Here is a 25,026-nt window from a genome sequence, read left to right as displayed (position 1 = left end):
TGTGCCTGCATCCACTCATTCCCTAGGAAATTCATTCCATATGCAAAACACCCTATGTGTAAAAAAATTGCCCTTCATATCTTTTTGAAATCTCTCTCCTCTCATCTTAAGAGTACGCTCCATAGTCTTGAAATTCCCCAATCGTCTCAAAAAGACACTGACCATTAATCCTATCTATTGCCTGATCCAGTTTTGCAGACCACAGCCTGCCAGGATTGTGCAGCTGGAATGAATTGCCAGGCCTCCCAGATCTATCCGCATTGGAGCTTCATCTAGTTCCAATGAGTGTGGTTGAAAAATGAATTCTATCTCACCTTAGGCTCAGTCAGAAGGTGTGCAAAAGGATCACCAGCCACAGTGACAGATGGTAACCCTTGGTTCCCAAATAACTCTTCTTTGTTTGCACCTCACCCATCTGTAGAAAATGATGCTGAGGACAATACAGGCTGAGTCTTCTATACCATATCTTCACCCTAAGGGGACCTTTAGCTGTGACCTCTTCAGATGGAGCTTGTTTGGAAGCTCGGGATTGCTGATGGCATGTGTTTGCTGATGCATTAATTTCTCCTCAATTCCCCTCCACCTTTTAATGCATTGCGGTCACACAGACAATGGCCCCTGTTGTTGCTGGATCCTTTGGTTATGATTCCAATGCAAGTTAGTATGGAATATCAGGAACTGAATTGGGCCTTAGTAATGTGAGCAGCCAAACTTCGCATCACATACACATAAATTATAATTTGGAGATGCCGGTGTTGGACTGGGGTGTACAAAGTTAAAAATCACACAACACCAGGTTATAGTCCAACAGGTTTAATTGGAAGCACACTAGTTTACAGAGTGACCCTCCTTCATCAGGTGATAGTCTATCACCTGATGAAGGAGCACCACTCCGAAAGCTAGTGTGCTTCCAATTAAACCTGTTGGACTATAATCTGGTGCTGTGATTTTTTAACATTAAATTATAGTTTTGCATAGTCATCTATACAGGAGGGGCATGGAATTCCTGTACAAGGAACTGTGATGAGGGGACCTTGTTCTAATGTATGCAGCTCTAGCCATGCTGTGCAAATATACCAGTAGATTGTGGCCTAACACCTTGTTTCTTCATCTCTACCATCACCCAAGACGAGGCAAGGTGACAAATTCTTCCATTTGCAGGTGCAAGAAAGTCACCTATGGGTCTTTGTGTACCTTTTTGAGACCATAGATTGTCTTTGTGAATTGTAGTCCATATGTGAGACTTTTAAGTCATCTGTGATTGTTTCTGCTTTTGATGTTCTTCAAATTTCAATGACAAATAATGTGGTCAAGGAGGCTTGTAACCAGCATTTATACCTGCAGCCAGACATTATAATGCATTTTGCACTCAGGGTGCTCTGATCACAGATATCTTCAGCCTGTACTGTGAAAGTGTCTGGATTACTATAATTCCCCCATGAAAGATCTCACAATAGAGCCCTTTGTGCTGTTGCAGTTGAAAACAAAAATTATTCTGTCTATCCCTGGTGTGGTTGCAACCATTTTGCCTTTCTATTGTGCATTCCTAATTTGGATGAGGACAGAAGACCGTGCTAGTTATGCTCGGCAGAGTGAGTCCCAAGTTTAGCCTGATTATCAAGAGTAATTCCCTGATACTCAATGTTCCTTTCATCCCTCTGACTTGATTGATCTCTATGCATCTCATTAACTGACTTATCACAAATTCCTAGGCTATTTGAATGAGAGACCTAAAGGACTGGCCATGGTACACTTTCTGGACTGTAGTGATGTAGAACTCTGGTAATAGTATAAAGTCTCATGCAGTATGCTTGCTGCAAAAGCTGCTGTCACATGATGTGGTTGTGACATTGACACAGCACGGTGCTGCACAGAAACTTATCCACCCTCCACCCCTTGAACAATCATTGCTGACAACCAAGACAAAGCTGCCTGGCATTGAGATGACACTGAACAGCAAGAGAAGTTAGAATAATTGAGTTTGTAAGTCCTAAATGAGATGCCAAAGTGTAAAAAAAAGCAATGCAAAGATGCTGCAACTGTCTAAATAGGTGTAAAGTGAGTGAGTGCTCAGAGCAACCCACAATCTCTGAAGTATACCCTGGTTTAATCCATGTGTGATTTTTTTTTTATTTATCAAGTAGGTGCCTATCCCTGTGTGCAAAATGGCCTGGTAGCAGCATTACAATTAAGAGTCAGCCCACTCCCGCATAGTAAAGTCACCATAGTCTCACCAAACCATAAGGCTGCTCTCTCATTAGAGAAAGATGACTGGTGGTGGTTTAACTTGCAGGTCACTGTGTCTCAGGCAAAGGGTAAAGTTGAGAAGGAGAGTCCTTCACAGTAATATCAGCTGGTGTGAAGTGGAAAACTGCATTGTAAGTGCAGATGCACTCGGACGATGTGGTGAAACTGCTATATATCTGATACCATGTTCCATGAATGGATGGTAAATGCATTCACTCCCCATGAAGCACATCTTGATGTTGTAGATGATTGTGTGCAAGGTGAGGCATGTGACAAGCTGGACTGCCTGGTTCTGTCTAACTTTTTTGTTGGAGTTGCTGCTACCTCGTTTGTCTCTGGCATGAGAGAATAAAAGAATTACAAATAAATTAAATGAAATTTGTTACTGATGATATGTTAACTCACATAATTCAGCTTATTGCCACTCAATTCTCATCTTGGTATTCAAAGCCTGATTGCAGAATTGAACTTCAGATTGTGAATCTAATTTTTCTGATCTTGCCCTATTTTCCCAACTGAATCCCCTTTGCCCACATTGCTCAGGGCTTGGGAAAATCTAGCTCTTTAAGTTAAATTGCCATGAATACAGAAACTGTGGAGGGTTTTATCATTTAAAATCTTCAAGTGCACTTTTTCAATGCTCTTTTCACCATTGTCTGCATTTAATATTATATGTGAGGAAATTAATTGAAACTTCCTACAGATCAGAATGTAAAAGTTACAATAATCCCAATGTCCATTTTAAGATTCTCTATTACACTCCATTTCATAACACTGAAACAAAAGAAATTGGAGCAGGATTACAGTCTGCTCTGACATTCAACATGATTATGGATGATCTTGGGCTTTAATTGCAAGTTCCTGTCCAGTCTCTATTCTCCAAGAGACCAAAAATCAGCTATCACAGTGTGAGGGCCTATGAATATTTGACTATTAGAACCCATGCACAATTAACCTATTTTAGTTTAAAAGAGAATCAGTGTTTGGTGGAGGTAGTTCTTACTTCAGTATTTCCTCATTTGAGCCATCATGATTTTTATTAAAATATCAATGACACATTGAAAGCTTAAAACTTTATCATTGATATGGACCCGACATGGTTGAAAACTCTGTGCAAAGAATTCTTGCAAATTAGAAAGAACTGTACCTGAAATATATGCATTATGAGCCTTGAGACTGGGACTTCAAACCATCTTTATAAACTTTCATTAAATCTTTAGCCAGTAAAAATATTATTCCAGAACTATAGCATGAATACTAAACTACCGGAGTGACTGTGGCAGCTTTCAAAATATCCAATATAAGCTAGACTCTGCAAGTATTGACAGCCTCACAGGAACTCCAGTCCTCAATCCTGATTGATAGTTTTCTCTCGGTAGCTAATACTATGCTTTCAATACAGAAAACTTGTTTTTTGACAGTGAGCAACAGAAACATGTGCCGGATTCCTGATCAGCCCTGTGGAAATCAGTGATTTAATGTGACAATCAATATTGAAGGACAAGTTGACAATTTACCAGCCTGAGTTTTCAATGCGTAGTGATCACAACTCCCGGACTGCTCAAGACCCTCCTCACACACCCATATACTCCAGCTTGGAAAATCATGCTCTGAACTCCATCTTTATTATTATGAGCAGGTTCGTGGAAAATTCATTGCAGAGCTGTTATTTAAATCTTTTCTGCTTTAATTTCACTACAGATAAAACAGATATAACTGATTCTTGTACCCCATTATAATATATATCAACTAGATATTAAATGGGTTTACTTTGTTTTCACTTCTAGGAAAGCCTTTTGTTTTTTGAATATTTCACTAAGACCCAGTAGAGACAGGGACTAAGGGAGAAACTGTAGGCTGTAGGAGCTGACCATGAAGTTCTGGTTGGACCTCTGCACCTTATGGACCATCCCCATCCATGTTGACCCATCATCCAAATGGGGCCTGACAGAATTTTGTATATTGTCATCAAATCTGTCCCATTTTCATATGATTGGATTAAAACCCCCAAAACTCCATTTCATTGGCAAAGTACAAGTTTCCAACTGTGCCATACAATCCCAACATTTAGGAAATTACACAGCTACTCAAGTCAAAAAGCAATTAATCAGGAACATGGAAAATGTAATTGAGCCTGACATCCTGTAGGTCATGGCCCTGATGTTTTCCATTTTGTGCACACCCTTCTTGCATGCTCACTACTCTCCTAACAAAAATATGGGGTGGTCTTTCTTCCATTATTTTGACAATTGCACCCAACATCTTTTGATTTTTTTTACACGCTGATTGTGAGTTGAGGCAAGATTTGCTTTTTGCTCCTATGCGTTAGTCAGACTACAGAGTTGAATGTCAATGACCATAGAACTGAACAATGTAATGAAGAAGAATTGTTAGCCAGGAACTCTCTTGACCAAATGTCTTTATCGCATATCCCCTCGTGCATAAGCTGCAATGAAGAAATTAGATGACAAGTTGGTATCTCTTGCGAATAGTTCAATTCATGCAACTAATTTGTGGAAATATTGAAATGATCATTAATTTCAATTTCACTGCTAATGTCAATTTTTATGACTTTAACTTCTAATCCAACTTCCATTTTTATTGTTAATGGCACTGTAAGTTTTTTTTAATGCTGTGCTTAACATCTTAAGTGTATTTTTTAATAGTTTCCTTTTGTGAATTGACTATCTCTGATAGAGCAAATTTCTATACTTCTAATCTTGTTTCTTTTTCCTGTAATCTGGCCTTTGTGACCTATACTATTCTTCTATAATCTCTGCATTTTAACTGGTATTTTGATTTGCTTTTCTAATAGCTTATTTCAATTAGTTTTTGGGGTATTTATCTTTCCTAGATTGTTAATATAATAAAGTATTTTTTGAAAAGTTCAATTTTCTGTCAAACTAAGAAACATTACATAACATTTTCTCCTTTTATTATCTCCCCTCTGAATTTTGTCTTTCTAGAATGAGTTTTTTATTGTCCTCCAACTGAACAATACTGTTGGGAAACTAATCTTAAATTGAAACATAATGAACAAATAATTTCCACTGTGGCAATACAAATAATCAGAAACACATGTATACACAAAAACACATTCACCTTCCTGTCCCCAAGAATCTGCTCCAATAATGTTACATCAACCACTGATGTAAAGCTCACCAGCTATGGCATCCTGGATTATCCCTGTTGCCCTTCTTAAGCAAAGGAACCACATTCATTATTTTCCAGTCTTCTGGGACTTCATCTGTGGCTAAAGATGAAACAAAGATCACTGTCAAAACTCTGGCAGCCTCCTCCTTTGCATCCTTCTTATCTTGTTAGGACCTGGGGACTTAACTATCTTTAATATGTTCAAGGCATCCAACACCTTGTCCTCCTTAATAACTAGAAAACCTGGAATATCAACATAACCCTCTCTAATCTTATCATGGTGAATATTGATGTGAAGTACTCATTAAGGACCTCACCCACTTCCTCTGGCTGCATGCATAAATTTTGTCTTTTTTAGTTGACTGGATCCATTCTTTCCCTCGTTATGTTCTTGCTCCTAATAAACACATAAAATGCCTTGGGATTCTCTTTAGTCATACTTGGCAAGGATATGGAGATACTGGAGTTGGACTGGGGTGAACAAAGTCAAAAATCAAACAATACCAGGTTATAGTCCTCCAGGTTTATTTGAAATTGCAAGTTTTCAGAGCTCAGCTCCTTCCTCAGGCATGGCATGATAGTGTGATATTTAGCAATGACATTTCCTAGTCCCTTTTTAGCCCTCCAAATTTCTTGTTCAAATTCTTTTCTGCTTTTTGACTAAGCTATCAATATCTCTTGTTAACCAAGGTTCCTGAATCACACCAGCCTTATCTTTCATTGTCACAGGAGCATGTTGATCCTGAACTCTGTACAACTAGTCTTTAAAAGACACCCATATGTCAGATGGACATTTACTTTCAAACAGCTGCCTCCAATCTAATTTTTCTAGTTCCTGCCTATTACTGTGAAATTCCCCAATTTCACACATTCAGCTGAGGACTAGTCTTATCATTATCCACATCTATCTTTAAAACTTAAGCAATTATGATCACTGTCCCCATTGAAACTTTAACCAGGTTCATTCCCCAATACAGGGTCTATTATGGCCCCTTTGGGCTATCTATGTCCTGTTTCAAGAAACCCTCCTGGATGCACCTAACATATTCTGCAGTATTTAAACCCCTGGTACAAACGAAGTCCCAGTCAACACTGGAGAAGTTAAAAATCACCCACTACAACAACATTATTGTTTTTACATCTTTCCATTCTCTATGTCCTGCTGGCTATTGGGAAGCTAGTATTATAATATCACTGCACCCTTCACATCATAGTCCCATGTACTAATCCAAGCTCTAAGCTCATCTATTTTACCTCTCCTTGCATTAAACTAAATACATTTCGAACTGGCAGTCCTGAAGTGTTTATTAACCTGGTGCTGTTCTTCCTATTACACTTACTTAACTTAACATTTAACCTTGTTGTGGTTCTGTTCGCCGAGCTGGGAATTTATGTTGCAGACATTTCGTCCCCTGTCTAGGTGACATCCTCAGTGCGTGGGAGTCTCCTATGAAGCGCTTCTGTGATCTTTCCTTCGGCATTTGTAGTGGTTTGAATCTGCCGCTTCCAGTTGTCAGTTCCAGCTATCCGTTGTAGTGGTCGGTATATTGGGTCCAGGCCGCTGTGCTTATTGATTGAGTCTATGGATGAGTGTCATGCCTCTAGGAATTCCCTGGCTATTCTCTGTTTGGCTTGTGCTATAATAGTAGTGTTGTCCCAGTCGAATTCATGTTGCTTGTCATCTGCGTGTGTGGCTACTAAGGATAGCTGGGGAAAGACAGGGGACGAAATGTCTGCAAACAAATTCCCAGCTCGGCAAACAGAACCACAACAACGAGCACCCGAGCTACAAATTTTGAACTACCCAAACTTTGAACGTTAACCTTCTTCTCAGTCATGAACATGCTGACCTACTGCTCCATTTCTCTCACACCTGCCACACTAGTTTTAAATCCTCCTGAATATTACTAGCAAACCTCCCTTTTATTATCATTATTCTCCTGCTCATGAGTTTGCAGCATTTAGTGGAGTGTTCACTCTATTCTTAGCCTATCACCACCACCACCTCCCTGTTTTTAACTTGTCTCAATGTACATAGGCCACAGACGAAATGAATCTGAGGAGATGGTTTTGGGAAACAAGGACATGGCAGAACGTTTAAACAAATACTTTGCGTCAGTGTTTACGATGGAAGATATTCAAACATTTCACTAATACTAAAGAATACTGGGGAGAAATCAAGTACCATCACCATCACCAAAGTTGTAGAATTAGACAAATTAATGTGGTGAAAGGCAGATAAGTCCCTTGGTCCTGATGGCTTGCACCCTAAGATCCTAGAAGAGGTAACTGCAGAGAAAGTGAATACATTGATTGTAATTTTCCAAAAAATGTTGGATTCTGTAGAAACATCAGAGGATTGCAAAACTGAAAATGTGGCATTTATTTTCAAAAAGCGAAGGAGACAAAAAACAAGCAAGGGAGACAAAAAAAATCAATTAGCCTAACATCTATTGTTGGAAAACTATTGGAATCAGTTTGTAAAGAAGGATTAGATTAGATTACTTACAGTGTGGAAACAGGCCCTTCGGCCCAACAAGTCCACACCGACCTACCGAAGCGCAACCCACCCATTCCCCTACATTTACCCCTTTACCTAACACTATGGGCAATTTAGCATGGCCAATTCACCTGACCCGCACATCTTTGGACTGTGGGAGGAAACTGGAGCAAACCCACGCAGACACGGGGAGAACGTGCAAACTCCACACAGTCAGTCGCCTGAGTCAGGAATTGAACCCGGGTCTCAGGTGCTGTGAGGCAGCAGTGCTCACTTTGCCACCGTGCCGCCCAAGGAATATAGTCTCAGCATAAAAAGGTGCCAGTTGATGACTGACATAAGGAGGCACTTGTTTGCTCAGAGGGCTGAGAGTCTTTCAAACGTCTTGCCACAGAGAGCTGTGGAGAGAGGATCCTTGTAAATATTTAAGGCTGACACAGCTAGATTTTGACCTGTACTGGAATCAAGGGTTACGGGTAAAGGGAAGAAATAAGAACATGAGGTATGTCACATCAGGCATGATCTTATCAAATGGTGGAGCAAGTCTGAGGGGATGAATGACCTATTCCTCTTCCTATTTCTTACAGTCTTATGGTGTCCGTTAGATTTTACCGTTTGTATAAATTTGATTGCTGTGGACCAGTTTTTCACGGTTTGAAAGGCCAACAAATAGAGAAGCCAGGAGGTACTGGATCCAGCATGAGTTCCACATGGATCCTGATGTTGGGAACAAATGGGAGGGGGAATTCCTGAGCCCGTCTTTTATGGCAATTCCTGTAAAGGCTGCTTCCATTTGAGTCCACTTGGGCATCCCATCTGACTTGAGATGCTAATAGTAAATCGTAATGCCAGCAGTTCAGAAACCTCACTGGGAATCGAAAGGGCACCTTGGTATGGAGCCACCCTCAGAAATAAAGTTAATTAATTAACATCATGGTGCAAAGCTGATAACTACTTCAGGTGGCCCAATGTGGATTCAAAATTGGCCTTCCCCTATTCATTGTGTTTAAATTATGACTTTCCAGACAGCTACAGACATTGCCTCCTTGAAACCAGCAGTGGTGAGGAGGGAAGACATTCCACCCTGGCAAAATGCCAGTGAATCTAAAGAACTGAAGCTAATGAGGTTTTAAAAAATCCTGGAATTCCAGAATTCCCACCACACACTCATCCTGCCCGTTCTTTACCACTTCTCCATCATGCTTACATCCTGCACCTTTTCTTTAAACACTGGATCCATTGTGTCTGCATTGATATGCTGCTCTCCCTCAGGAACAGAAGCCCATCAAGTATCTCAACATCAAAGCAGATACCCAACAATCTGCCCCCAGCTACAATATTTTGTCCATTCACTCCTACCTTACTGAGATTTTTCCCCTCCTTCCTCAATACCACAGTGGAAACTCATCCAACCATATCCCAAAGTTTCCCAGTTCCTGCTGGACATCTCCAGTGATCTCCACAATGGGGTTCCATTGAAGTCTTTTGTATATGGCAGCTTGAACAGTCTGCCAATCGAGAGAATGCATAGAAGAACTGTTTTTGGGCAAAACGAAGATTGACAAAAAAGAAATAATTTGTAACATCAAAACTGAAAGGTTTGCAATCTCTCTCTTGCTGTTTCTCTCAGCCTCTCAGAAAACAACAAATTTATGTTTCTTCAATTGCTTTTCACAATCAGTAGGCAGTCAAAGGTACCTAGAAATTTCACTAAGGCTGAGGATACAAGTCATTAATTTAATGGCCGTCGTGACAACTCAAAGACTCTTAAGGAGAGTTAAACTGTATATTCTTTGTCTTCCTGTCTACGTTGGGCAAGTCCACTTTCATTAAAATTTGTACTATGCATAGAATTCCTTTTAATTTATACTCAAGAAAACATTGCAATTGGCCTTTTCAATTAAAACAGTTCAAATTAAATGCGATAAAGCTGGAAATTAAAACAATTCAAAATTTTTGTTGCAGTCAACCAAAGTGAAATGGTGGGGATGGGGAGAAGCTGATTCACCATTTCTCACCTGTTCATGCAAAAACTTGCTACACTACTTGCCCTGCAAAGATCAGCAAGGCAGCCTTTGTGTGGAGTCGCAGAAAATAGTGGGGGTGGGGGAGGGATACTAAACGAGTATTTTGCATCAGTATTTACTGTGGAAAAGGATATAGAAGATATAGAATGTAGGGAAATAGATGGTGACACCTCGAAAAATGTCCATATTATAAAGGAGGAAGTGCTGGATGTCTTGAAATGCATAAAGGTGGATAAATCTCCAAGACCTGATAGATGTACCCTCAAACTCTGTGAGGAGCTAGAGAAATGATTGCTGGGCCTTTTGCTGAGATATTTGTATCATAGTCACAGGTGAGGTGTCGGAAGACTGGAGGTTGGCAAACGTGGTGTCATTGTTTAAGAAGGATGGTAAGAACAAGCCAGGGAATTATAGACCAGTGAGTCTGATGTCAGTGGTAGGCAAGTTGTTAGAAGGAATCCTGAGAGACGGGATGCACATGTATTTGGAAATTCAAGGACTGATTAGGGATAGTCAACATCGCTTTGTGTGTGGGAAATCATGCCTCACAAACTTGATTGAGATTTTTGAAGAAGTAACAAAGAGGATTGATAAGGGCAGTGCAGTAGATGTGATCTGTATGGACTTCAGTAAGGCATTCAAAAGGATCTCCACGGGAAACTGGCTAGCAAGGTTGGATCTCATGGAATACAGGGAGAACTAGCCATTTGGATACAGAACTGGTTCAAAGGTAGAAGACAGAGTGTTGGTGGAAGCCTGTTTTTCAGAGTGGAGGCCTGTGACCAGTGGAGTGCCACAAGGATGGGTGCTGGGTCCTCTACTTATTGTCATTTGTATCAATGATTTGGATGTGAGCATAAGAGGTACAGTTAGAAAGTTTGTTGATGACACCAAAATTGGTGGTTTAGTGGACAGCGGAGAGGGTTACCTCCGATTATAACAGGATCTGAACCAGATGGGCCAATGGGCTGAGAAGTGGCAGATGGAGTTTAATTCAGATAAATGTGAGGTGCTGCAATTTGGGAAAGCAAATCAGAGCAGGACATATACTCTTAATGGTATGATCCTAGGGAGAGTTGCTGAACAAAGAGACCTTGGAGTGAAGGTTCAAACCTCATTGAAAGTGGAGTCACAGTTAGGTAGGTTAGTGAAGAAGGCGTTTGGTATGCATTCCTTTATTGGTCAATACAGGAGTTGGGAGGTCATGTTGCGGTTGTACAGGACATTGGTTAGACCACTGTTGGAATATTGCATGCAATTCTGATCTCCTTCCTATTGGAAAGATGTTGCGAAACTTGAAAGGATTCAGAAAAGATTTACAAGGATGTTGCCAGTGTTGGAGGATTTGAGCTATAAGGAGAGGCTGAACAGGCTGGGGCAGTTTTCCCTGGAGCGTCGGAGGCAGACGGGTGACCTTATAGAGGTTTATAAAATTAGGAGGGGCAATGATAGGATAACTAGACAAAATCTTTTCCCTGGGGTCAGGGAAATCCAAAATTAGAGGGCATAGGTTTAGGATGAAGCAGGAAACATTTCAAAGAGACCTAAGGGACAACTTTTTCACGCAGAATGTCGTATCTGTATGGAATGAACTACCAGAGGATGTGGTGGAGGCTGGTACAATTGCAACATTTAAAAGGCATTTGGATGGGTATATGAATAGGAAGGTTTTGGAGGGGTATTGGCCGGTGGTTGGCAGGTGGGACTGTTATGTTATTCAGGTGGATATCCTCAATAGGTATGGGTTACTACCGGATTAAACTACAGTACCTCGGGCTTATACCTGAGGCCGTTACCTGTCAAGTTTACCAGTGGTCCCTATTGACTGTATGGTCCTGATAGCTACAAACTCGGCTGGGTTTATCGCAGGTCTCTAGGTCCCTTCAGTTTATCCTTTCACCTAGGAGTGAGAGGGATTCACTTTAAGTCAATCCTAATGCCTTCTCAGCTAAGTTCTAGACTTAACATACCAACACAAAGGTAAACATATCTTATCAAATAAAGGTTCGGCGAATACGAAGTGTGTGGTGTAAAATATAATAGAAATTTATCAATATAATAAGTTGAATACTCACAATCAGATGTTTTCAGTTAATCACAATCGTTACAGCCTTTTTGAATGTTCTTAAAAGATACCTAGGATAAAAGCAGAGCTTAATACCTGAGTGTCCCAAATGGGATCTTCATAGACTAGCGTGTATCAGCTAGTTGGTTCAGATTGTATCTTCTTCAGGCTAGAATGCAGTGCCTCAACCGAGAATCTTTTAGGCAGGCGTATTTCAGCAAGCTCTTAGCCGTCCGTATGTTTCATCCGATCGGTCCGTATTTTGCACAAATGTGTCTTTTCTGCAAGCCTGGTGGTTCAGAGGATGGTTGGGTGACTCATTGTCTGTGTTTCAAGACAAGAGTGAGTTCTGTCTGTTTTAGCTCTGCTTTTACATCCCTTACAGTCTAAGTTAAGCAATTACATCATTTGTTTAAAGAACTGGAATCTCAAACTGTGCCTCGGTCAGCATTGTTTAAAGGTCGCGTTAAACACTTAATTAGCTGAGAAAACAATAAGTAGCTGATAAGTAGCTGGTAGAGAGCAGTTGCCACATAGTCATAGTTATACTTAATTGTTGCTAGGCTAAAATACAATAAAGAGTTAATAGTATCATTGTTGCTACAATCTAATATAATCAGGTAAAATTCCACAGAAGAATTGAGTCTTTTCATGAAGAAGTAGACAGACCCCATGACACTTAACGAGTTAATAGCATCATTGCTGTTAAGCTTAATCTTATACAATATAATATAATCAGGTAAAATTCCACAGAGGAATCGAGTCTTTTCATGAAGAAGTAGACGGATCCCATGACACTTAACGAGTTAATAGCATCATTGTTGTTAAGCTTAATCTTATACAATATAATATAATCAGGTAAAATTCCACAGAGGAATCGAGTCTTTTCATGAAGAAGTAATGGATCCCGTGACAGGACTAGATTGGGGTGGGATATCTGGTCGGTGTGGACGGGTTGGACCGAAGGGTCTGTTTCCATGCTGTACATCTCTATGACTCTATTTTGATCATTGTCTTTCTAAAATATTTTTCTGTCTATTGCATTCATGGCCAATTGTTAAAATTCAATCTCTTTAACATTATATTCTCCTATTCCCAGACATACATTGACCTGATGTAGCTCATTCTAATTCTTCTAGCATTTGCTTGCAGGCATATAATTACCTCAAATATTGGTTCAAATGCCAGGTTAACCGCTTATATAAATTAATTCTATAAATCTGGGCTCTCACCTTACGATGATCGACAAAAGTGTTGGATGGTTACACTAATCCACTAGGTTACTAATATAGCCCTTCACAGGTACCTAATAACACTCCCAAAATGTGACTCCAGTCCAAAATGAAATTTTCAGTGCCTAATGTCATCTGACCAACCAGGGTTTTCAATAATATTATCTTAACACACTGGTCTGCATTCGAGAACAAATATTTAAAAAGTTAGACTTTAACATTCATTCTTGTGTTTTCATGAAAAATGACCACTTCATTCATGCAAGAACAGAAAGTTTTGGCTTGTAATCTAGCAAAGAGCAGGTCAATGGGTAACAAACATCAGGAGGAAAATAACCTCAATTGTTAAAAGCTGTTAAACCTGAATAGCAAACAACAAAATGCATTTCTTCTTGCTGGCTATTTGTTTCTTTGCTTCCTCCAGAGAGTGTCCTTGTATAAATTGGTCTGAAGAGTCAGTGAATTTTCTATTTGCTTTATCTAAGCTTAAGAGTATGAGTGTCTAGAACTTTATTACTGGAACCTTTAAAACTGCTTACATGGAACTCATTGTTTTGGAAATTCAGCAAAAAGTTATGTGATAGCGAGATGGTCTGTCTTCATTTAACAATGAAAGCAAGGCCATTTGTTGTTTTTTTTAATCTCTACTAAGGGAGCTGCAGGCAGCCATATCATAGCATTAGATCAGCTTAGTTTTTCTTTGTGTTTGCACTAGGGAAAATCACCAAAAACATCACATACGACTCTTACAAAAGAAACCCAATGAAATAACACCATAATAAGAAAAGACAATTTATCTTCCTTTGATACTGTGTTAAATGCTTCCAACTCATTTGGCAATGCATGACTCAACCAGTCCTGGCAATAATAGGTAATAAAAAGTAAACTTTATAGCCAGTTAAAAAACAATTCCCTTATTTCCCTGTGATAATAAATGTTTGCTTTACAGCCATTTCTTATGCTGTAATATTGTGTCTCGATGAACAGAAAAGATCCGAGAGGTTAAAGATAGATAAACATGCACATTGTGCCTCATACTGCGACCTTCATTGTTAGAAGATAAACTCTGATTGAGATGTGTTTCTCAATCCATTCTGTGGTAGGGCTTCTAAATGATGAATATGAGATATAATGAAAGTGACAGAACCATTTTACTCTCATATACCATGAGCTAGACACCTCTTTATACAAACTGATTTCCAAAGAACCTTATTATTTCAGTATATCGTGTGCTAGAGAAATGGGATTAAACAATCAGATGAAAAAACTCTTAACAGCCTTTCAAGATTGAGTATACAGCATTCATGCAGGCATTCAGACCCTCAGCACCAATAATTTTTTCACACTTTGAGCTTAAGTGTAGACTACCAATTAGCTCTTAGTTGTACTGAAATGTTCGGTGGGAATTGGCATGATAAACATTGGCTTACTCTGATCAAGCTAGGCTTCATTTAAAAATTGCATTAATATTGATTCTGCAATGGCTTCTAATGTGGTTTGCAACAATGAGAGGTTAATTGCCCTGTAGATTTATCGAGTTGCACCTCTGCTGATAATTTTTGTGGCAAAATGGCATGACTGATGTAGTGGAGATGATCTCAACTACTGTGCAGGTGGAACCACCTCTCAATGATTCACTCATTCAATTCATTATTTTTTGTTATTGTCAGTTTTTCAGATAGCTTTGTGAGTTTCTTAAATATATGATTGAACAAACTAATAAGTTTCTGTCTCCCTGCAAACTACTTCGTTCTCAGCCAAGCCTGTGGCATTTTGGAAGAAAATCTAAATGTTGAGAATGTTCTGAGGAGGGGGGTCACCGGATCTGAAATGTTAAGTTTGTTTCTCCTCACAGATGCTGCCAGACCTGCTGAGCTTTTCCAGCAATTTCTGTTTTTGCTTCTGATTTACCACATTTGCAGTTCTTTCAGTTTTTAAATGTTGGAGGAACTCAGTAAGTCTAGCAGAATCTGTGGAGAAAGGAAGAATTTGTGTTCCAAATCCATTATGACTCTTCTGCAGAACTGAAGCAGTAAAGGAAGTATCATACTAGACTCAAAATATTAACTCTGTTTCTCTCTTCACAGATGCTACCAGACCTGAGGTTCTCAAGCACTTTCTGTATTTATTTCAGATTTACAGCATTCGCAGTATTTTGCTTTTATGTCAGCAACACATTAGACTAGATTTGCAAAGCAGGAATGGGAACCCAACAGCCAGATGAATTCTGGATCTCATTACTCTCACAGTGCTTTTGTAAGTGTAAATGAACTGATTGGGCAGACGGCACACTGAATGTTAATTTACTCTGAAACCATTTGGTGGAAAGAAAATGCTAATATGATACTTAATACTAGATATACAATGCCTGAAACCTGTAATATTGTACAAAAATTCCCAATATTAAAACATATGAGCAGATCCTTGGATTTGGACAGAGCCCTGAATTTTTTAAGTAACTTTTTTCAAAACTAATGAGTCTGCAAGGGATAAAGAAAATCACCAGCAGATGTGAGGACATTGTTTTTGTCTCAAACAAACTGCAGGTGCTGGAATCCAACGTAGTCAATTAGAAAGCTGGAAGAACACAGATGCTGCCTGATTTGCAGTGTTCTTCCAACCTCCTGCTTCTCTACCATTGGGACATTTTGTAGCTTGTATTTCCAATTTACAACTCCTCTCTGGAACAATCAACCTGAAACCACAGGAGTCTAGCCCCAAGATGGATTTGATACCTTTGGCTACACAGCTCAGACAATATTGAGCCTGATATTGTGAAAGGTGACGTGAAAGGTATCAGCATCCAACATGAAATAAAGACCATTTACACCTTGTCTAAAGACTGGAAAGCCAGTTGACCTCAAGGGCAATATCAACCGAACAAGGAGACTACAGATGTGGCGTGGGGCCCACCATCGGTATAATTGTCACCTCAAATCTTACCTGACCAGCTTCCAAGCCAAGACCCAAGAGAAGCTGAATCAGTAGGGGCTGAACAGAGAAGCCAAACTGGGAAGCTAAACCAAGAGCATCATTGGAATGAGGGACACCCAAGAAGGGGAAGCCAACCAAGAGTTCCACAATAGACCTGGCCAAACCAGCTTCTGGGAGCTTCTGAACACTGGTCTGTCCAAACCAAGAACACCATCGGCAAGAACCTTAAAAATGACCATCAGAACCAAAGACTGACAGCTTGAAGCAATAATCAACTCAGCCAATTCCGCAAGTCCTCAGACACAACCTGAGTTGAAAACCGGGCTCAGCAAACCAGTAAAAGGTAAAGAAAACCAGGTAATTACCCGATAGATATAATACGCACCTAACTGCATCAACAGACACATTTGGGTTGTGTAGCTCAAAAGTCCTCAACTATGCTCTGGGTATAGCAAGCCAGAACAGCCAGGCAACCTTCAAAACTGTGATCTCAGTGATGAGCACAAACTCCGAGACCCCAAAGTTCTAACACAGTTAGTAGTGGGAGATAGGAGACATTAGTGAATTAGGATTCTACTGGTAAGAATTCTGATTAATAGTGCATTTAAATACTAGTGTATTTTCAGTATAATAATAAATAGTTGTGACTCTAATAGTGGTAATCTAACTGATAGTGTGTTTTAAAGTATTACTTTTTCCATATATTTATAGTGATAATTTTCTTGAATTTTCTTGTATTGTTGTTACCTTTTTGTAAACAAACAAATGCAAAGATTCTTTTGCCCTTGAAAACCTGCCTACTGTCTCTTTATTACAGCCTAAGTAAAATGTCCAGTGTTCAGAACCTGGGCTGGGAGTGATTCAGACCACTTAAAAAGTCAGAGATATAAGTGACTGCAAACCAAACCTCTGCGAATCTTCAACGAAACTACTCTGTGCTCTTGTTATCCACCATGAATTGAACAGTTCAAGAAGGCAGCTCACCACCACCATCTTAAGGGCAATAGGGACAAGCAATAAATGCTGGCCAGCCATTGACGCCCACATCCCACAAATAAATATTGAAGTGTTTTTTTTTCTGTTTTACATATGCGTAAATCTATTTATTCAACATTCTGTATAGCTTTTTCAATTTTTCAATTAAAACCACACTCCTCCAAAATGACAAATGATTCTGTCAATTTCATTAATTTCAATGGAGGATGATGCTCCATGAAGCCGAGATTTCTTGCTATTTTGTCTCCCTTCTTATCTATCACAGCCAAATAGTGCCACTTTCATCCTACACAACCCCGATTCTCTCACTCATGGTAGTAACTCACCAACTCCACTGGATATGGTGGAATAGATGGCCATTCATGGCACCCATACCATCTTCAAACCCTGGCTGAAAACATAGCCAACCATTGGCATTCCAGAGTTGCCCTTCACTGGCAATGTATTGGTGCAACAGCCACAAACACATGCTGCTGACATCACTTAGTTGATGGTTGCATGACATATGTTGTTCCACTTTCTTGCCCCAGTTGCTGGCTAGCCTGCTCCAGTTGTGCAGAGCACATTGTGCTTGGATGATGCAGCACACTGTCTGGAGTATATTGCAGGATCCCCTCTGACTGACACAAGCAGTGGAACTGCATCTTCAGCGGCCCCATAATTTGCTCCACTGTGGCTCTGCTTGAAGAATGGGGTTGTGCAAGATGATATCAATCATGGATAGTTCTTGCTCTGAGTAACCAGCTTTGTAAGGCATCTGGACCTTAAACTCAGTGGGTACACAAGAATATTGCATAAGGTGGGAGTTGTAGCTGCTGTCAGGATAGTGGGCACACATCTCCAGGAATTGGATCTAATGATTATAGATCCATTTAATATTAAATGAGTGGTTGCTCTTCCTATTGATGAACTACATCCTGCTCCTTTGGAAGCCAGCTATGTTTCTGAATCCTCCAGCTCGGGCTGCAACATTGGCACCATCACAGGAAAACAAAGTGAACCAGTGTGAGGTTGCACAAAAGATATTGATCACTGTCCTGAAACATTTGAGAGTCGAAAACCGAGCTGCCACGCACCTCATTTATTGCTCTTTGGAGAAGCCAATTGCATAGAAGTCAGAGATGGTCAAAGATGCATATGCATATGAAACTCAAAAGGTTAACATGCAGGTGCAGTGAGTAATTAAGGCAAATGGGATATTAGCCTTTATTGCTACAAGTTTATGGTTTAAATCAGAAAAGTCTTATTTTAACTGTATGTGGTGTTGATGATACCACACAAGGAGTACAATGTACAGTTTTTGGAGTTATATATGGAGTTAGGCTACAGATCAGCCATTATCTCAGTGAATGACAGAACAGTCTGGAGGGGCTGAAGAGCCTATTCCTGTTCCTATGTTCCTGTATGCACTTGGGGAAATTCCCTTATTGCTTGTCTGGTCACTTTTTTTTGTTTGGCAATCATACATTCCTTTTCTACCTGCTCTTCCATAAGCTGCAGGGTGAGCACATAATGAAACAATAGATGAGTGAAAATATCAGCCTCCTGAGTGCACCATTGTACCCTCAGTTGCTGCTCCAGAACCAAAAACATGGCAACTGAGGTGCTATTGCTCCACAATAGGCAACTTTTGCACACATGGTCATTCAGACAGCAAGGAGAGTCTAGGATTTTCCGGTTATGGTGTGTAAAGCTTAAGCGTGAATTCTCCAAACATAACTGAACTAAATAGCATATAAGGTCATATAGTCAGAGAGATATACAGCATGGAAACAGCCCCTACAGTCTAACTCGTCCATGCCAACCAGATATCATAATCTAAGCTAGTCCCATTTGTCAGTACTTGGCCCATCTCCCTCCAAACCCTTCCTATTCACATATCCATCCAGATGCCTTTTAAATGCTGTAATTGTACCAGTCTCCACCACCTCCTCTGGCAGCTCATTCCATACACACACCATCCTCTGCGTGAATAAATTGCCACTTAGGTTGTTTTAAATGTTTCCCCTCTCAACCTAAAACTATGCCCTCTAGTTTTGGACTCCCCAGGCGGACAGGAAACGGGTGACCGCCCAACTGAAGAAAGAGACCAAACAGGTCATAACGGAATGCCCCAAGTACAGAAAATAATCAAAGAGTCTAATAGTTCGTCCAATAGCAAAGAATTTTTTTGACCTTGGATAACTTTGAGAATGATTATTCCTGTGTGAAGGCCAGTTTCGGCATAAGTCTGCTACATGTTTTGGAGTTGTTACTTCACCATCTCCTCTCCATAAGTTTCAAACAGATGCAATGAATTCTTTGTATTTACAGCCTATAAAATGCAGATGATAATTTATAGCTCTGCTGATCTCCCAATATTTTATGAAAATTTTGACTATTACTGCAAGGATCTTTCACATACACTATTGATAGAAAAGTTTTATGGTGCTGTTTGAAACTGTTATGTTCATATCTGGAGACAGATCCAAATTCATTGTTAACAAATTCCCACCACCTTCCTTTGTGAGAAATGTTGTAGGTGGTCCCTTTTCCATTTCTCCATGACAAAATTATTTTCTTGTTTTTTACTAAATATGACTGTTAATTAACAAAATCTGGTTGTCAATTGAAATTTATTTTAATTTATCCCATATCTTTAAATCCACAGTCACTATCTCATTGAAATCTTTTGCGAAGGGAAGACTTACTGTATGCTGTGACAGTGTCTTTCAGTATTTCTTACAAAGCTCATATCAATTACTTATCTGTTCTGGCAGCTGCCCATCCCTTATTTCCGCTTCCTTACACTAAACGTTTAACCTTTTATAGAACAGATGGTTAAATTGTCTCAGTAATTTTAATAGAGTTGATGTTTTAACCTCTAAGTTTCTACCCTCTGATATCAATAACATTTTCTTGATTTCTTCAGTGGAATGGTTGTGTTCTTTTAAAGGAATACAACAGTGTCCCAATTGTGTTAATTTGAAATTCACAGATTCTCAAAACAAGATAGCCTTGCCATTTCATATATCTAGTTTCAATTGTGTTTCTTCATTTATGGCCAACTTAATAACAGTAATATTTCACTAGACATTACAACTATGCTAAGAGAAATATTGGTTCTTGCTATTTTTCAAGGAATGACCACACTTTAAAGATTTTAGTATGTCATCGTAGACTGATCTGAAACTGACTTCAGACACTTGTTAGATATTAGCTGGAATATTGTGTACTGTTGTTGACCCCGCATTATTGGAAGCTTGTGAACACATTGGAGAGAGCGCAGAAATAATTTCCAAAAATGGTTCGAGGCTTGAGAAATTTCAGTTATGAAAATAGATTGAAGATTATGGGATGGTTCCCTGGAGAAAAGAAGGTTAAGAGGAGATCTGATAGAGTTTTTCAAAATTCTGAGCAGCTGGACAGAGTAGATTGGGAGAAACTGATCAAGAACCAAAGGGCACAGATTAAAAGTGATCTGCGCAAGGGGCAAATGTGCTGCGAGAAAAATGGTTTTCACACAGTGATTAATTAGTTTATGGAATGCATTGCTTGCAAGTGTGACGGAAACAGGTTCAACTGAGGCATTCACTAAGGCTGTAGATGATTACTTGGATAGAAATAATTTACAAGGTTATAGGGAAAGGCACTCAGTGATGATACTTGTTTGAAGAAATGCAATCTCAATGGGCTGGAGGACCACCTTTAGTACCTTAACACTTCTTTAATTTTTCTATGATAGGATTCTCAAATTATTTGACCTCATCTCAATCCTTATTAATCAAAGTCTAGGTAGCATACCAGTTTAGTCTACATAGTGGAAATGTATTTCCACCTCCTGATGCTGTACAATTGAAAGATTCTGCCACAAACAAATTTGTCACTGGGCTGAAACTTATTATGTCCAACACAATACCTTCTCTTTGATCTGTATCTACAGCTTCTCTGAACCTTCCATTTCATGTTCAGTTCTGAATGCTCTGTTATATTATTTGGGACTGTTTATAATGTAATCTGTTTTGAATCACAGTTGAAACATCAATTGACTATATCCTGAGTACTTCTGGTGTACATTTTCTTATTGTAAATCCTAAATTCTCTTTGCTTCTCAAAAGCATGTCAGTCCTCAATTTTCTTCGTTACAGATCTCCTTTCACATTGCCACCTGCAACCTTCTTTTCAAGTTATTAACATCGTGTTCACCATTTTTTTGGTGTAATCACCAATTGCTCCCTTTTTCCAAGAGTACTGCTTCTAAGGAATGCTTTCCTGGAAATGATTTTTAATAGCCTAAAATTAACGCCAGCCAAAACTGGAAGGCTGATCATACCTGATACATTGGCACAGTCCAGTAGCTTAAATATCAGCACAAATAGGGAAATTCCAAATAAAATTTCTGTGGTCTTCAGAAAATCTACTTAATTCCACAGTATACTCTTCAATACTTTATCTACTCAGCCTTTCTTAAATTTGTCAAAATCTGATGACAGTAAATAAATAAGTGTAACCTAACCTGTTGAAACCTTCATCCTTGTTCAAATTGTCAGACTCCAACTCAAAATAAATTTCACTTCATATCCTTCTTCTGTATGATAACAAAAGTGCTAAGGCCATACCTTGTTTCCTCTTACTTCATTCTTCCACTGGTCATAAGGCTCACTTACAGAAAACAGAAGTGCGTAATCGTAGCCCAGAACTTTACATTTTGACTCAACCATTCTCTAACACCAATGTTTTACACTAGAAAGACATTTAGTTTTGAGTAGGGTCCAAGTCAACATATTTAATGAGAGTTTATTTCAGTTAATCACACAAGGCGTAAAACTCTAAGCCCACTGACAAGTTGCTTGCCATATTTTATACAGCTAATTCACATCCTTAATTAATATATCTATCGCTTGTTCCCTCATTCCATTAGGCCTCACGCATCCATTCAGACCATGTTGGATGCTAATACTGCACAAATTCAGACCATCACTGCCAATTGAAATTTTAACCAATTGCCTCAGTTGGGTTAGAGCAGATAAAATTTGTTAGGGTTTGAACACTTGATTGCTATCACAAGATTCTTCGATGTAAATGTGCCTGGTCAGACATGATGTCAATGATACAATTGGCTATGGTTTTGATGAACTTTATGATCAAAGATCTTTCTAATACTCCTAGTCAAAGCAATTCTGGCACTGGAAGAAGAGCAGTGGCCCTAAACCCATATAAAATTAACAATGTCACAAGCTGAAGGAAGGGAAGAAAATTAATAAGGATCTTGAAACACACAAAACTGTGTAAAGCAGACAATTACATTGCAAATTCATGTTGAAGTCAGCCTTATGCTGTTTGTGCAAATGGTGTCCAATGATCATACTTTTACTATTTTAACATTGTTAAAGTACTTCTCACTTTAACAAAGAAAGTTGTCTTATTTTGAATTATGGATAGAAATTAGCATTTTCAAACTAACCTTACTTTTAGATGTACATCATTTTTTCTTGTCATCACATTTTATTTACATTTTCACCTATAGAACAAACATATACTGTCAGTGTTTGACAAAAATGTTTCGTTTGAATTAAAGGACGTGCATTTTTTCTATGAAGCAGGTGCTAATTACCATTATATACAAAATGGACCAGACGTTCACGTGGTGGATGTAAGCAGGATGGGGGTGTGATAGGGAAACTCATGTTGAGAGATAACAACATGGAGCCTTTGGGTGGGTCGGTGGTGGGGGTCTCAGGCATACGGTTAATGATGGTGAGTGGGAAACAGTTGGGTGTGAAGTGACTTGGGCATTCTTGCCTGGGAGATATTGAGACCCTGAGATTGTCAAGTCATGGTTGAGTCAGGGGAAAGTGGAGTTGGAGGATATTTGAGATAAGTATGGAATCTTTTGAATATCTACTCAGGAACAGTTGAACTATGTATTGAAGGATCTAACTGTTCATGAGTAGTTATTTATTTAATTTACTTAAAAACCTCCACAATCTCCAATTTAAATGGATACTTCTGGAGAATTCCAGATGCAGATAAATTGCTCAATGGAATCTTCCATTTCCCAGGCAATTTCTTTAGTGCCTGCTACAATGGAGAATCTGCAAGGTCCCGATGAGCAGCTCCCATCTACTCTGGGATAGTGACTGTGAGACCATTGGAAAATCCGGGTCAATGCTGAACATGTATGTAGGGTGCCTGTGAAGACATGCATTTATGAGTACTCATAGGCACATGAATACCAATTTTAATGGAAAACATGAGTGGGAATCACAGAGTCAAGTGAAATTCTGATTTTAAAACAAAGCCAAAATGACTTATTAACTTCAGTGGACAGACAAATTGAGTGGGACATAATACAAATCATTCACTCAATCCCGACATTTTTCCAAGCTTTGACTTATGTTTGAACTTCGCCCATGAAACAGTAACAGGAAGATCACCTCTTTCTTCTTTTGATCTAATTTTCATTCCTGTTGCAGAAGTGAAGTATAATGTGGGAAAATGCAGTATCAGAGCATAAAATACAGGCAAAAGCAACAAACCAGTTACTACATTAATCAATTTATATCAGAGAAAATGCCCAATAAGTCTCCTTACAGTAGCTTTACTTAAGAACTTCACGTATCCTTGTACGAAAGAAGTTCACTTGCCTGATAATACAAAGTCAATACATTTGGATCATTAACTGAAAGAAGCAAAAAACAGAATTTGCTGGAAAATCCCAGCAGGTCTGGCAAGATCTGTGGACAGAAATAAAAGTTAACATTTCAGGTACAGTGACTCTTCTTCAGAACTGATGGTAGTTTTTATACAGAAGGTGGAGTGAGGGGAGGGAGGAGAGTAAATGGTAGGTGGAGATAGAGCCAAAAAAGGCAGAAAAAACAGCTGGACAGATAAAGGAATGGTTAAAGGTCAGCCTAGGGGAATGAATAGATGCTCGGGGCAGGCATGGGGGGAGGAGCAGGGGTCGCTGTTAGTAGCTGACAGCGGGTAGTGAGTAGTACTAGCCCATGTGATAACAAGACCTGGTGTGTTGGAGTGAAGAGAAGCATAGGGAAAAGTGCTCAAGCCATAAAATGGTTGAACTCGACATTAAGTTGAGAAGGCTGTTTTACCAACTTGCACTGTGCTTTGCTGGAGCACTGCAGCAGGTTTGAGACAGAAATGTTGGCCAGGAAATATGGTGGTGCACTTCCAGTTGCTCAGAATTTTTATTTGCAGACAGAACATAGGTGTTCTTGAAGCAGTCACCCAGTCTATGCTTCATTTTCCCAACGTAGAGGAGACCACATTGTGAACAATTAATGTAGTAGACTAGATTGGATGAAGTGCAGGTAAAACTTTGCTTCATCTGGGAGGTAGTTTGGGACCTTGGGTAGTGAGGATGGGGAAGTAAACAGGTAGGTGTTACATGTTCTGTGTTTGCAAGGGTAGATGCCATGGAGGCGTGGGGATATGCTGGGAGTGAAGGACAACGACACCAGGGCGTCCCAGAGGTCATGGTCCTTGCAGTAAGCTGACAAGGGAAGTTTGGGGGTGGGTGGCAGGAGAGAGGCAGGTGGGGAATGTATCTGGTGGTGGCATCCCACTGGATGTGGCAGAAATGGCAGCTCATGGTCCTCTGGCTGTGGATGCTGGTGGGATGGTAGGTGAGGGCAAGGGGCACTCCATCACTCTTGTGGAAGGAGAGAGAGAGAATGAAAGCAGAAAGCAGAATTGTATGGAGCTGCAGAAAATGGGGTGATACTAAATGATATTTTGCTTCAGTATTGACAGTGGAAAAGGATATGGAAGATATAGACTGTAGGGAAATAGATGGTGACACCTCGAAAAATGTCCATATTACAGAGGAGGAAGTGCTTGATGTCTTGAAATGCATAAAGGAGGATAAATCCC

The sequence above is a fragment of the Hemiscyllium ocellatum genome, chromosome 2 (assembly GCF_020745735.1).
Source record: "Hemiscyllium ocellatum isolate sHemOce1 chromosome 2, sHemOce1.pat.X.cur, whole genome shotgun sequence".
Classification (NCBI taxonomy): domain Eukaryota; kingdom Metazoa; phylum Chordata; class Chondrichthyes; order Orectolobiformes; family Hemiscylliidae; genus Hemiscyllium; species Hemiscyllium ocellatum.
The sequence above is the reverse complement of the archived record's forward strand: the minus strand, read 5'-3'. Positions refer to the sequence as shown.